Source organism: Amphiprion ocellaris, chromosome 1 (genome assembly GCF_022539595.1).
Source record: "Amphiprion ocellaris isolate individual 3 ecotype Okinawa chromosome 1, ASM2253959v1, whole genome shotgun sequence".
NCBI lineage: Eukaryota > Metazoa > Chordata > Actinopteri > Pomacentridae > Amphiprion > Amphiprion ocellaris.
In genome coordinates this window covers 11,946,841-11,957,929 of record NC_072766.1, presented here as the reverse complement: position 1 = coordinate 11,957,929, position 11,089 = coordinate 11,946,841, and the positions used below count along the sequence as shown (strand labels likewise).

General features: G+C 40.4%; 1 long non-coding RNA gene across 1 annotated transcript; it reads left to right on the top strand.

Annotated features, from left to right (window-relative positions):
• Positions 1-489: 489 nt before the first annotated feature.
• Positions 490-8,264, top strand: LOC129349115 (uncharacterized). Its single transcript, XR_008601976.1, has 2 exons — positions 490-858; positions 2,040-8,264. It is a non-coding gene; the product is annotated as an uncharacterized LOC129349115 (long non-coding RNA).
• The last annotated feature ends 2,825 nt before the right edge of the window (positions 8,265-11,089 follow it).

Below are 11,089 nucleotides of genomic sequence, written 5' to 3'. Positions count from 1 at the left end.
CGAGACCAGGTTTTCCAAGAAGGAGCACTTGAACATCACTGGCAATGTAGGAGCTTTTCTCTGCTTGTTTGTGAGTACTGTGGCATTATTTGACTACTGGCATATAACGAAGGAAGAAAAATATCTCCGTTCTTGCCTTCCCTCTCTCTCTCTTTCACACACACACACACACACACACTCCACCCCCCATTCCATTCTGCTCTCTTGTGCAAGCCCTCTTTTTTTTTTTTTTGTAATCCATTTGTGTAATGAAGACGCTGCACAATTAACATCCCCCATGGAATTAAATAAAGGGGTGATTATCCAAAGTTCATTAGCTCCGAAAGATTAGAATATCCACGTGTTTCCCCGCGATGAATATGGAAGAAATACGCCACCAATTACAAATTAAATTGTTAATCGTATTTGTTGCAATCACGATTAGCGCATTTGAAATGCCCAAAAAGATGCCATCTTTCATGCGGTCCTTCCTCAGTGGTGGTGCTACCAGATTCAGACATCTTGGTAGTGCCAATGTTGGGTAGCAAGCACAAAGATGTTATAATCCCTCCCTTTGGGTGACTTCCTTAATTATTCATTTTGCACAACCATGCCTCTTGTCCAAAGAAATCCAGGAGGAAAAAAAAAGGAACAATAATTGTTGGATGCCAGTGGATGAATATCCATGCGTTGCTAATTACTGTTTTAATTCCAAATGTGCATATTAACATTGAAAACGAACTTAATGAAATCCTCCGTTGTGTCTTTGCCGCGATGCCCATCCTTGGCTCCGTGCCCGATGCCAGCAGACCTCGCTGGAACCACGGAAACGTTCCTCCCGACCCAGAGAGTACCCCGAACTGTGACTCAAACCAGTTGGTAAGTCTGTGCTGCATCTGTTTATGATAGTTTAGCGCAGGAGGGAAAATCCTCAAAGGGTGGAGTTTGTTCATTTCTTTTGGGTGCTTGGCAAGAAGGGGGCAAAAAAGTGGTGGAGATGTGGGGTGTGGGTGTGGAGGATGTAATGAGTTCCCACGGCCTCACTACCCCCAGTGTGGTTGCAGGCAGGCCAGCACCTCCCCCTCAGTGTGTCCTGAACTCAGGTTGCCTCCTTGTGCCTGTGCCTTCTGTACCCATTCCACTAAGTTCCACTTGTTTCCGTGCCAGCTCTCTCACTTGGCTCTCATGCTGCTGGATGCTATTTTGAGCCTATAGGAATTGAAGTCCATTGCTGTGAATATGGATGATGGATCACACAAATGACTGCATTCCTCTCTGCCATTGATTGACTTGCTACAGATGTAGAAATTCCAGATCTTTCTATGCAGTGAATGTTTTTTTCTCTCTTAGAAGTTGACTCTTGCGTGGTGGGAACAAAAAAAGTGTTTTGAGAAACACTGGATGTGGGATTCATTTTGATCAGCACAAGTTAAATCAAGGGAAAAAAAAAGGATAATTAATTCCTGTCTGTCCGCTGATTATAATTTGTTCTGGCAGTTCATTAGTATGCATCCTCATGTTTGCTTTTTTTTGTCTCTCTTTTGTGTCTGTGACATTGTAAACAGCTGCTATTGAGCTTCAGGCACAGTCCCTCAGGTCCATTCTTCCCCCCTCCTCCTCTTGTAGGCAAGCACACAAGCCATTGGCAGATTGGTGGCGTCTGTTGCAGCAGTGGTAGACATTCAATGTGGCTGCCAACCAGTTCAATAAGAAATGGTGGTTTACACTTGGGAAAATGTGGCGTAAAGGGGGAAGGGAGTTGGCACAAAAAGAGGCACTCACTTCACACCCTCTACTAATAGTTGTTCGCTGCTTTTGTCTTGCTTCATCTTGTTTTGTGTTGTTGTTTGATCTCCATTATGCATTCTTTTGTTGGTAATTCAAGTCGTTCCTTTGATTGAGTGTGTCACCCTAATTAACGAAGCAAATTTCACTCTAATTAGTCATATCTGTTGCTTGTTTATTCTTTTGTCTTTTGTTTTTGGCAGCCGATACGTGAAGGTGTATCCGATTGTCTCGATTTGCCTTAATCGTGATATTTCTCCCTCGTCCTCCGCCAGTTTTCGAGCCAGATGCCATCACATTTCCGCTGGCACACCACTTCAGACCCGCGAGTGCCAAATTATTGCTCCTTGGACATCCTCCAAACCAGTGAGTCTTACCCAAGTCTACAAATGCCAACTGTGAGATTGGTTTCTCATCTTCCAAGGGTACGTCCTTTACTGCTAACGAATGAGTTGGCATGGCGTCTCCTGCCCAGATGGCTGGCTGGCTGCCTGGCACAGAGAGCTGTGCTTCAGATGGTTGGAGAGAGAGTGAGAAGGAGCGAGTGGGAGGAGCTTTTTCTTGTGCCACCGCCACACCCCCAGTTATCAGTAGAACAACAAAACAGCGTCAAGTTTCTGTTGTGTTTGTTTCAGAATTCCCATCTTCTCCATTAATCCTATGTGACGCTGACTCCATTTCCTATTCGTCCCCCTCCCATCCATCACCGTAGATGCACTTCCTGCCACGCATCTTCTGTAATAAACAGTGTTGCTGTATTTTACATTGCTGGATATCCACAGTTATACCACCTTTGTGGTGCCGTGCAGCAACAGCTAGTCCATTTGAATGGCGGCTTCCAAAATTCTTCCAGGTTTAGGTCATGTCTTCAAGTCTTCATCAGCAGATGTTCACTAGTTCTCCATAGCAGTACGGAAGTGAGAATGACTGTGCATCTGGAGACCTATATCTTCTCTTCAACTTGTAGTATTTATAGCAAAAATAAACAAGATTAAATAAATACTTAAAGCCTTATATGCTACCAAAATGACGGCAGTACCCTTCTGTCTCCTGGGCTACATCTAACTACCTACCCTAGAGAGCGAGCAGAAGTCCGCCTTGGTGCTACCACTGAATGGATGGCACTGTGCCAACTTCTCTCTGCCATCAACCGTATTCGCTCCTTGTTTCCCTTATTTGCCCATCCCCTTTCTATCTCAGTCCCTCTCTTACTCACCCTCCTCCTCTCCCTAGCTTTTCTTTCACATGCCCATTACACCCACCTTCCCTCGCCCTCTTTTCTTCTATATGCTTGACATTAATTAACATTTAGGTTAATTGATTTTAAAAGCTGATGATTTCTTGTAACTGTTTCGTACGCCGGGTGGCTAGCTGTTTTGTGTCCCGCCGTCTAACCTTGGCGCCTGGCTTCAGAGTGCCTCTTGCTTTGCCTTTTCTCTACACTGGTCCTGGATGTCGAAAAAGAGAGCCTCAACCCACAATCAGCAGCCCTGGTGTAGTGCAGTGAAGCCAGGGTGAGCAATGCCTGCTTTCTGCCACAGTACACAGTGAAGAATCTCAAGCAGCCTGTATGACTGTAGCTAATTGAAATTGACTTTATGCTGGCTGATCTCACTGCACAATGTTGTCCTGGCATTTTATAAATAATCAGTCGTCCTTCTACCACCTTTTTTCTCCAGTCTACATTTTTCCAAGTGTAGTTTTATTGCCTCTCTTCCCGCTGTACACACTTGTCCTTTCTCTCTCTCCCTCTAGCAGTCTTCCGTTGTAATTGTCTTTAATTGTTTCAGAATCACTTATCCTGTTCTTCTAAGCTGCACTTCACCATCTACTTTGTCGATGTTATTTTTGTGGGACATGGACATGAAGCAGAACGAACAGGTTGTAAACGAATGAGCGTGTGTATTCCGACATTTTTGATAACATGCGGTAACGATCTTCTCTCTCTTTTGTCATTAGTGTTTTCATCAGCAGCGCATATTTAATGTAATAATTATCTCTGCCACATTCGCAATCGCTTTCGTTGCTTTTTGTTCTGGTCGTTTGGTGCGGAGCTGATGAGGTTCAAAGCGGGAGACAGAAATAGTTTAATTATTTAATAAAATGACCCCCCCCCACCCACCCACCCACCCATCCTAAGAGGGTAGCTCGCAGTTCTTAATTAGCAGTGCAGTGGCTTGCTTTCGGAGTCGAGACGAAATATACTAATTAAGAGAGAAGTTTACGGAGGCTGGAAACTACCATGTGACTTCAAGCGAATGCTATATAAATTCTTACATATTCTGTCTGTCTTCCGCTTGTACGAGGAATGCGCACAATTCATGTTCGACAGTTGTTTGGCTGTTTAATTAAAGATTATCTGAGCACATAAATGTTTCCCCTTTTCGAAGTCTGGTGTTTCAAGGGAAGCAATGGCAAAGGGCTTCATAGGGCTCAAACATGCTTTATTCTTTATTGTTTTATAGTCTTCTTTCATTATTAAATAAAAAGCAGCAACTGGGCAATTGAGGCAACAAGAGGAATTCATTATGCAAATTGCCCAGTATTTGCATAATGTCTTATGCCAAGAATATGCAAATGAACTGTATAATTTATGAGCGCCTGCGTCTGTCTCATAGTGTTCCCATAACTTACAAAGAGTTTTTGTTTTTTCACCTCGTCTCTCCTCCTATCCAAGCTGGCACGACATGCACCACGTTCGCAGACCAGACCCACACTAAACAAGCACACCCACAAAAGGGGTTGCTGGCTGGGTACTGTGACTGGGTGGGAAAAAAACTTGTCTGGCAGACTGATGGGGGATGAGGAGGCAAGGGGAGGGGATGGGTGGTATGGGAGAAATGTGTAGGGGGGCACATAAATCCCTCTACAAAGGCTCAGTAGCAGATGCTAATTCTGTAAAACAACTGCGAAACTAAATAAAATGAGAGACAAAAAACAAAGACGGAAGATTTCGACTGGGCGGAGCGACAGCGATTTCTGACTTTTCTTTTTGTCTTGTTGCGAGAGCGTTTGTTGTGCGCTCTTCCTCTTTTCTTTGATGCCTGCTTTTGAGATTTTTTTTTTTCCCCCTGCCATCGGAGCTGGCAGCTTTTTCCTCTCGTGGAGGATTTTCTCATGAGTCTGTTGGATGAAGGCAGCTGAGAGCTGGGTGGGATGGAGAGGAGAGAGAAACACACAAGGAGAGAGAGGCTGTATCTCAAGGCATGCGTGTGGGCTCCAGTCAGTCTCCACTCGTACCCTGGGATGCCACCACTCAGCCCAGCCAAGCCCAGCACAGAGCATCCAGGCTGTATCCAGGGAGACTGGGACCAGACATCCTCATGTGTGATATAAATTGCAAACCAGTTGTTTGGGCTTCTCATTCCCCAGCCGGATCCGGTTTGCTGCAATTATTGTATTACGACTCGTTTGTAATGATTGGCCTGCTTTGCATATTTGATGTGAGGCTAATGGCTAAAGAGACAATTCCACATTGTTCCGGAGAAAAAAGGCCACAGCGGACAGCGTTGGATAAAAGACTTCCACCACTGCAATCCAATTCACTAAGGACATGAATGTTTCACAAAAATATCTTGTTTTTTTTTCCTGAATTCTTCCTCAGGGCCTGTAACCACAGATACTCCAGATGTCATGTCGTCATATTTTTGCATCAAGTGCATCTGTGCTGGAACTTGGAATCTTTCTACGTTTCCTCACACTTGGACACTGTCGAGCTTGTGATTGTAGAAAGGTGTTTGTGCCAAGACCACCCCATTGCACACTAACACAGTGAGTGTGCCCACCTCTCCCTGAGCCTGAAGGGGCATCTGTTCCCTCCTTGTTGGACAGTGATTGTGTTGCAGCATATGCCTGCGCTTGAGTGTGTGTGTACATTAATGCATATGACGAGCAGAAAGAGACAAAGGAGACTGCGTTATGTAAGTCAGCATGTATCTCTCCTTGGTTGTCCAACACATGCACACTTGCACTTACACATGCTTTAAAGGAGTGGACTGTGTCACCATCTGCGCTGCTGATGACGACTTTGGAAGGAAATTAAAGAAAGAAGACCATCCCTTGGAAATACTGACTGTTCTTCGATGTGTAATTTCACATTTTGACAGTTCCTTTTATTTTACACTCGATTGCACTTCATGTCGCTAATTCCATCTCGGATCTGTCTTAATTAGACCGTCGAGATCATTATCCAATGCTGTTTCATGTTGTCAGGATTCTCGTTTTGCATTTTTAAAATTCATTTTGTGGTATAACGATGCGGTGAAATTGCCAAGATTTATGCATGGTATTCTTGTGAGCAATTATGTTTTGGAATTAGCATTGAACTGGCCTTTTATATTGCACAGGACTTTCATTATCTCTGATGAATGACACATTTGAATGTGGAATGTGTGGACTTGGTACGGTATTTGAATATGCATCAGATTTTTCAGCTTGGTGCTGTAATGATTGCACAAATTGGTTCTTCTAATATGCATTTTTGTATGTTAACAAAACTCGCTAACTCACTACAACACAAAGTATTTTAGTCCTATTATTATTATTATTATTCATAATAATAATAATAATAATAATAATAAGAAGAATAATAAGAATAGTATCAACAGTAATAATAACAATAACATGAAATGAAAAATAAGCAACAAATACTGAAATAAGAAGCAAATTACCCTCTTGGTAATAAATGTGTGTTTTTTCCTGTAACATTGTAGGCTCAGAAAGATTCTGTCTAACAAGGCCCTATTGGGTAAAACAAGGTCTAAATGATACTGATACTTCTAGAAAACAAGCAGAGTTTAAATTTTAATTATAATGTGCTGCCATAATTGTTCATAGAATATGTATATCAAAATTTTAACTCCTTGTTTAATTTTGTTGGAAGTTTTTTGTAAGATCACTACTGCAGTTGTGTCTTCAAAGTCTCTCCAAATCAAAGAGACACAAATTATGTTGGCCTGTAGGTGTAAATATTAGTTGAAGTTGATGATGGAGGAAATATTGTATGTGTTTGTTTGTATAAGGTTAGTGTGCGCGCATCTTTGATAAAGATATTAATGAAGAAAGATTTGGCAATGAGAATTGTCTTAAACAGCAGGTTTCCAAAGAGACAGTAGATATAACTATTTCAAACCATTTTCAAAGTCAATATTAATACTAAAATTTATTATTGGAAAGATACATTTTTAGTGTTTTGTGGAATAAAATTAATGTTTTTTTTTTTTTAAATATCAAACCCGTTGTTTTAACAGTTGTTTTAAATTGGATCCAAGTTTCTAAGGACAGGATGAAGAAAGTTTGTCAGCACAAACTAACAGGCACTTATATTTTTTCAAAACAGTGCTTTGTTCCCGTAAAGGTCCCTGTGACTCCTGTGTATATTAATGTTGTCTAACACTATGGTACATATGCATTATGTTCACTTTGCAGCAGATGCACAGACTGCCACATAGGTGCCACCGAGATGAGGTATCTTGATTATGTAACCTACAGCTCATGAGGTGGTTATATGCAGAACTGACTGGTATCCATGGTGACCGCATCCCTGTTAAAGTAGGAGCTTGTTACCTGCTTGTAACCTTTTATACAATATCTATGATTTACTGTGATTTAGAGTTTACTGTACAAGTCATTAAGCCACACAATAATCATCTGATGTTCATCTGGTGTTTTCTAAGATTCTTATCCAAGCCAGCCTGTTGAAATATTTGTGGTCTGCTTGACTGAGCCAAAGAACAACATACTGACTGTACTACAGCTTCCTGGAGGATATGCAGGACCACTGTCCTTCTCCATCATCTGACTGAATGTAGTTTTTCTCTGAAGGTCTTTGTCCATACTCCAAACATTTTATACGTTGTTAAGGCAGCTACAATAACAGCTTTCAATCTTAAATTTTTTTTGGATTTTGCATTGTATGAAAGCGATGCCCTCTTAACTGATGTCCTTGGTTGAATTTTATCCAAAGGGCTGTTCCAGTGTTTCAATGTATTTTGTACAGTCTTTCATCTGTCTCTCTCTTTTTAAAGTTTTCCTCATTCAATATCTTTACAGCAAAAGCTGATAAGGAAGGTGCTACCTTTTTGTTCCATCTGAAAAGATCAAGTAAACTGTACACTTCAGAAAAATGAACAAGGACAGAAGAAGACATCCAATTATTTAGCCAGGTATGAGGCTGAGTTTTCAGCATTCATTTCAAAAACTGAGAACTTCATGGTTTATTATTTTTGGTTTGGTTATTGGAAAAAAATTGCCCATCTAGTAAAATGATTTGAAGAGAAAATACAGTTTTATCAATAGTTGGAATTAAAACTGAAACTTCTTTGTAAGTGAGCAATTAACCAAACCAAACTTTGGGCCCATCATTACTACAGTATCAACATCAACTTTAGTTTTGATCTAAACAATTTTCTAATTTTTTTCCTATCTTTAAACAGATTTGTTGTTGCGGTATCATGTATGCCAGATTTTGCTCTTGTGATAATAAATCACGTGGAATCAGATGATTGTTTTGGTTTCTATTATACGGGTTTCATTAGATTATACTAATCATCTAGGTCAGTTATTAGAAACAAAGATAAATTAGCAACAGACTGTTTTCCGCTTGCAGTCTTTCAAATTGTCCATGGTTAAATGGGATCTGCAAACAGTCACACAGAAATCTATTTTTAAATTGTATTTATCAGTACACGTAATCCTTCATAAGATTTGCCTGATTAAATTTGTTCAAAATTTGGCATTGAAAGAAATCAAAAACTTTAGGAGCTGTGTGAATTTTGGAGCACAGTAAGAGCATATGTCTACAATATGATGGCACAAAGTGATTATGCTTTAAAGGAAAAACACAAATGAGAGAGAAGGCTAGATTACTACTTGAATTGAAAGCTCCTTTCACATTCATGGCACCTCTTGATCCCTCAGCACACATTAGTTGGAGAGAATTTATTTCAGCACAAGATGCTCCCATAAAAGTGGCAATCTTGTTCCACTAGCATGAAGGTTTTAGCATTCTGGATAACAGCATCTGAAATCACAGAGACGCAAATGGATCTATCCACAAATACAGCCCGGCCATAAATAATAGAGCCAGACAGTGTACATGCCCACAATATTTAAAATAAAAAAAATACCTTTGCACTCTCTGTGTAAGGACAGAATTGCTCTTGTACCATATCAAGTAAGTTTTCCATTTGAATCGAAAGAAGATTTTAGGGTCGAAACTAAACATATTGTGTTTAATGTTATCTTATGTGAAGGTCAATTTGGTTTGGGCAAGTATGTTGTCACCTGGTAGTTGTTGACTTCATAGCTGAGCATAAGAAAGCTTCAGTGTGTTGAAGCTGCTCTTTCCCGGCTTTAATAAAGCCCACAGTGCATGTCAGTGATGGATTTGCTTCTTGAAGGCACTCATCATATTTCTTAAGTTTGCCTACTGACACAGTCTCTGTCTCTCATACCTGCACACACACATATACACCCATGCTTACCAGTCTGCATTGTTTTAGCAGTTTCTGTGGCTAGAGTTTTGAATACTCTCCTTTGATTGCTACTCTGTGTTTCATTATGTCTAAGATGAGTAATCTGTGAACTCACAGATTTAAATGTTAAACTAGTAAGTTTTCACAACTGAAACCAGAAAAGCACTCAGAGAGCGCAGTACTCCGCCAAGGCTGCTCAGTCGTATCATATCCAATGGCTGAAATCTTTAAAAAAAAAATTGTGGATCCAGACTATAAGCTGCATCACTTGCTAAGATCTAATCAATTGGTCCTTGTGTGATTTCTGACCTTCTCTGAAAATTTCATCCAAATCCATTAATCCATTTTTGAGTAATGTTGCTAACAGAGTGACAGACAGACAGACATACCAACGCCAATCGTCACATAACTCAGCTGAGGCTTCGCCTCCTTGGTGGAGTAATAAAAATGCTTTTTACAATGAAACTACAGCTTTCAAACGCAATTGAATATTTATGGCCATTTTTTAATCACGGTATTGAGCAGATTAGTTGTAATTACCATTGTGACCATAGTTGTGCGCCCTTAGACTACTATGTACTTAATACCTAGCTAAGGGACTTGTATATGCCATCAAAATGAAAAACAAGAGACCAGAATGAGTCTGCCAGATCATTGTAGAGGCACTTTTTCCTGAGAGAAGAGGCTATTTGAGAGTGAGAGAGTACATTACACTGACTGACCCTCTTTTAATTGCATTCTACAATTCCCTTTACCGTTTTCCACTGTCAGCTCTGCTAAAGATTTTAAGACTTCACCATACTAAAATGTTGAAATACATTTTAGATTGTTTCCCAGTGAGACTTTAACCCATAACATTTAAATTCAATTCATTGTCTGATTTCATTTTCACAGAACAAATAAGTTTCATGTGAGTGTACCTTGAACATATTTGCAGACATGAGGAGATGCCCAAATAGAAGTTTGACCTGCAATACTGAGAATCAGACCCCAGGATCATAAATATCATAATGAGAATTAAGAAAGTAATAGTAGCTGTAAAACTGTTTGTGTTGAACTAGTGAGGCAATAAAAAGAATACTTACACTCAGTATGGCTCATGTTTTAAACAGATTCTCACTTTTTTTTTTGTTACTCTATGTTTTGGTTCTATCTGCAGTGTTTTCCTAATTTTTCATAAGCGCCCTTGCTGGGTAGGAGGACATCTCTCCTAGATTATCGATACTAACTTTCATAAAGGCCATAGTTTGCCTGCCTTCAGAACGGTGCACCGGGCATGCTGCGTGGTCTGCATGCTATGGAGACTATATAGGGGCCCTTTTTCTGTTATGAACTCAAATTCAAAATGATCACCTTCCAAAGTTTGTCAGTATGAGTGTGAAGAAGGCACATGCAACTTTTCAAACCATCCAACAGCATTTGGGCTTTAGAAGAAGTTTCCTCCTAAAATCAACAGAACTAAGGACCTCCATTGAGTTGATGTGACATCTACGAGGCTGCACAAGAGCAAGCAAAGTAGGCTGGAAAAGCTTGAGTATTTCTTTGTTTTTGTCATATTCTTACAGCCGTGGGCTGTTTTTGTCATTGGAGTGTTGGTAGAGAGACCAAGACACAGACTACAGGTCAAACAAATGTGGACACTCTAGAGGTAGCAGAAAGGAAGATGAGGACTAAACTGAATCATATCGCATTCCGTCACAGACTGGAGAATCAATCCTCCCAGTAGCTGCAGCTACAAACTTGAAACAAATGTATGGCTACAAAGTGTTTGACAGACAGCTTCCATTTTGAATCGCTGCTTCTTAGCATTTTTACTCCAGTGTTTAGCAAGTTGTACACCTCTTTCTACC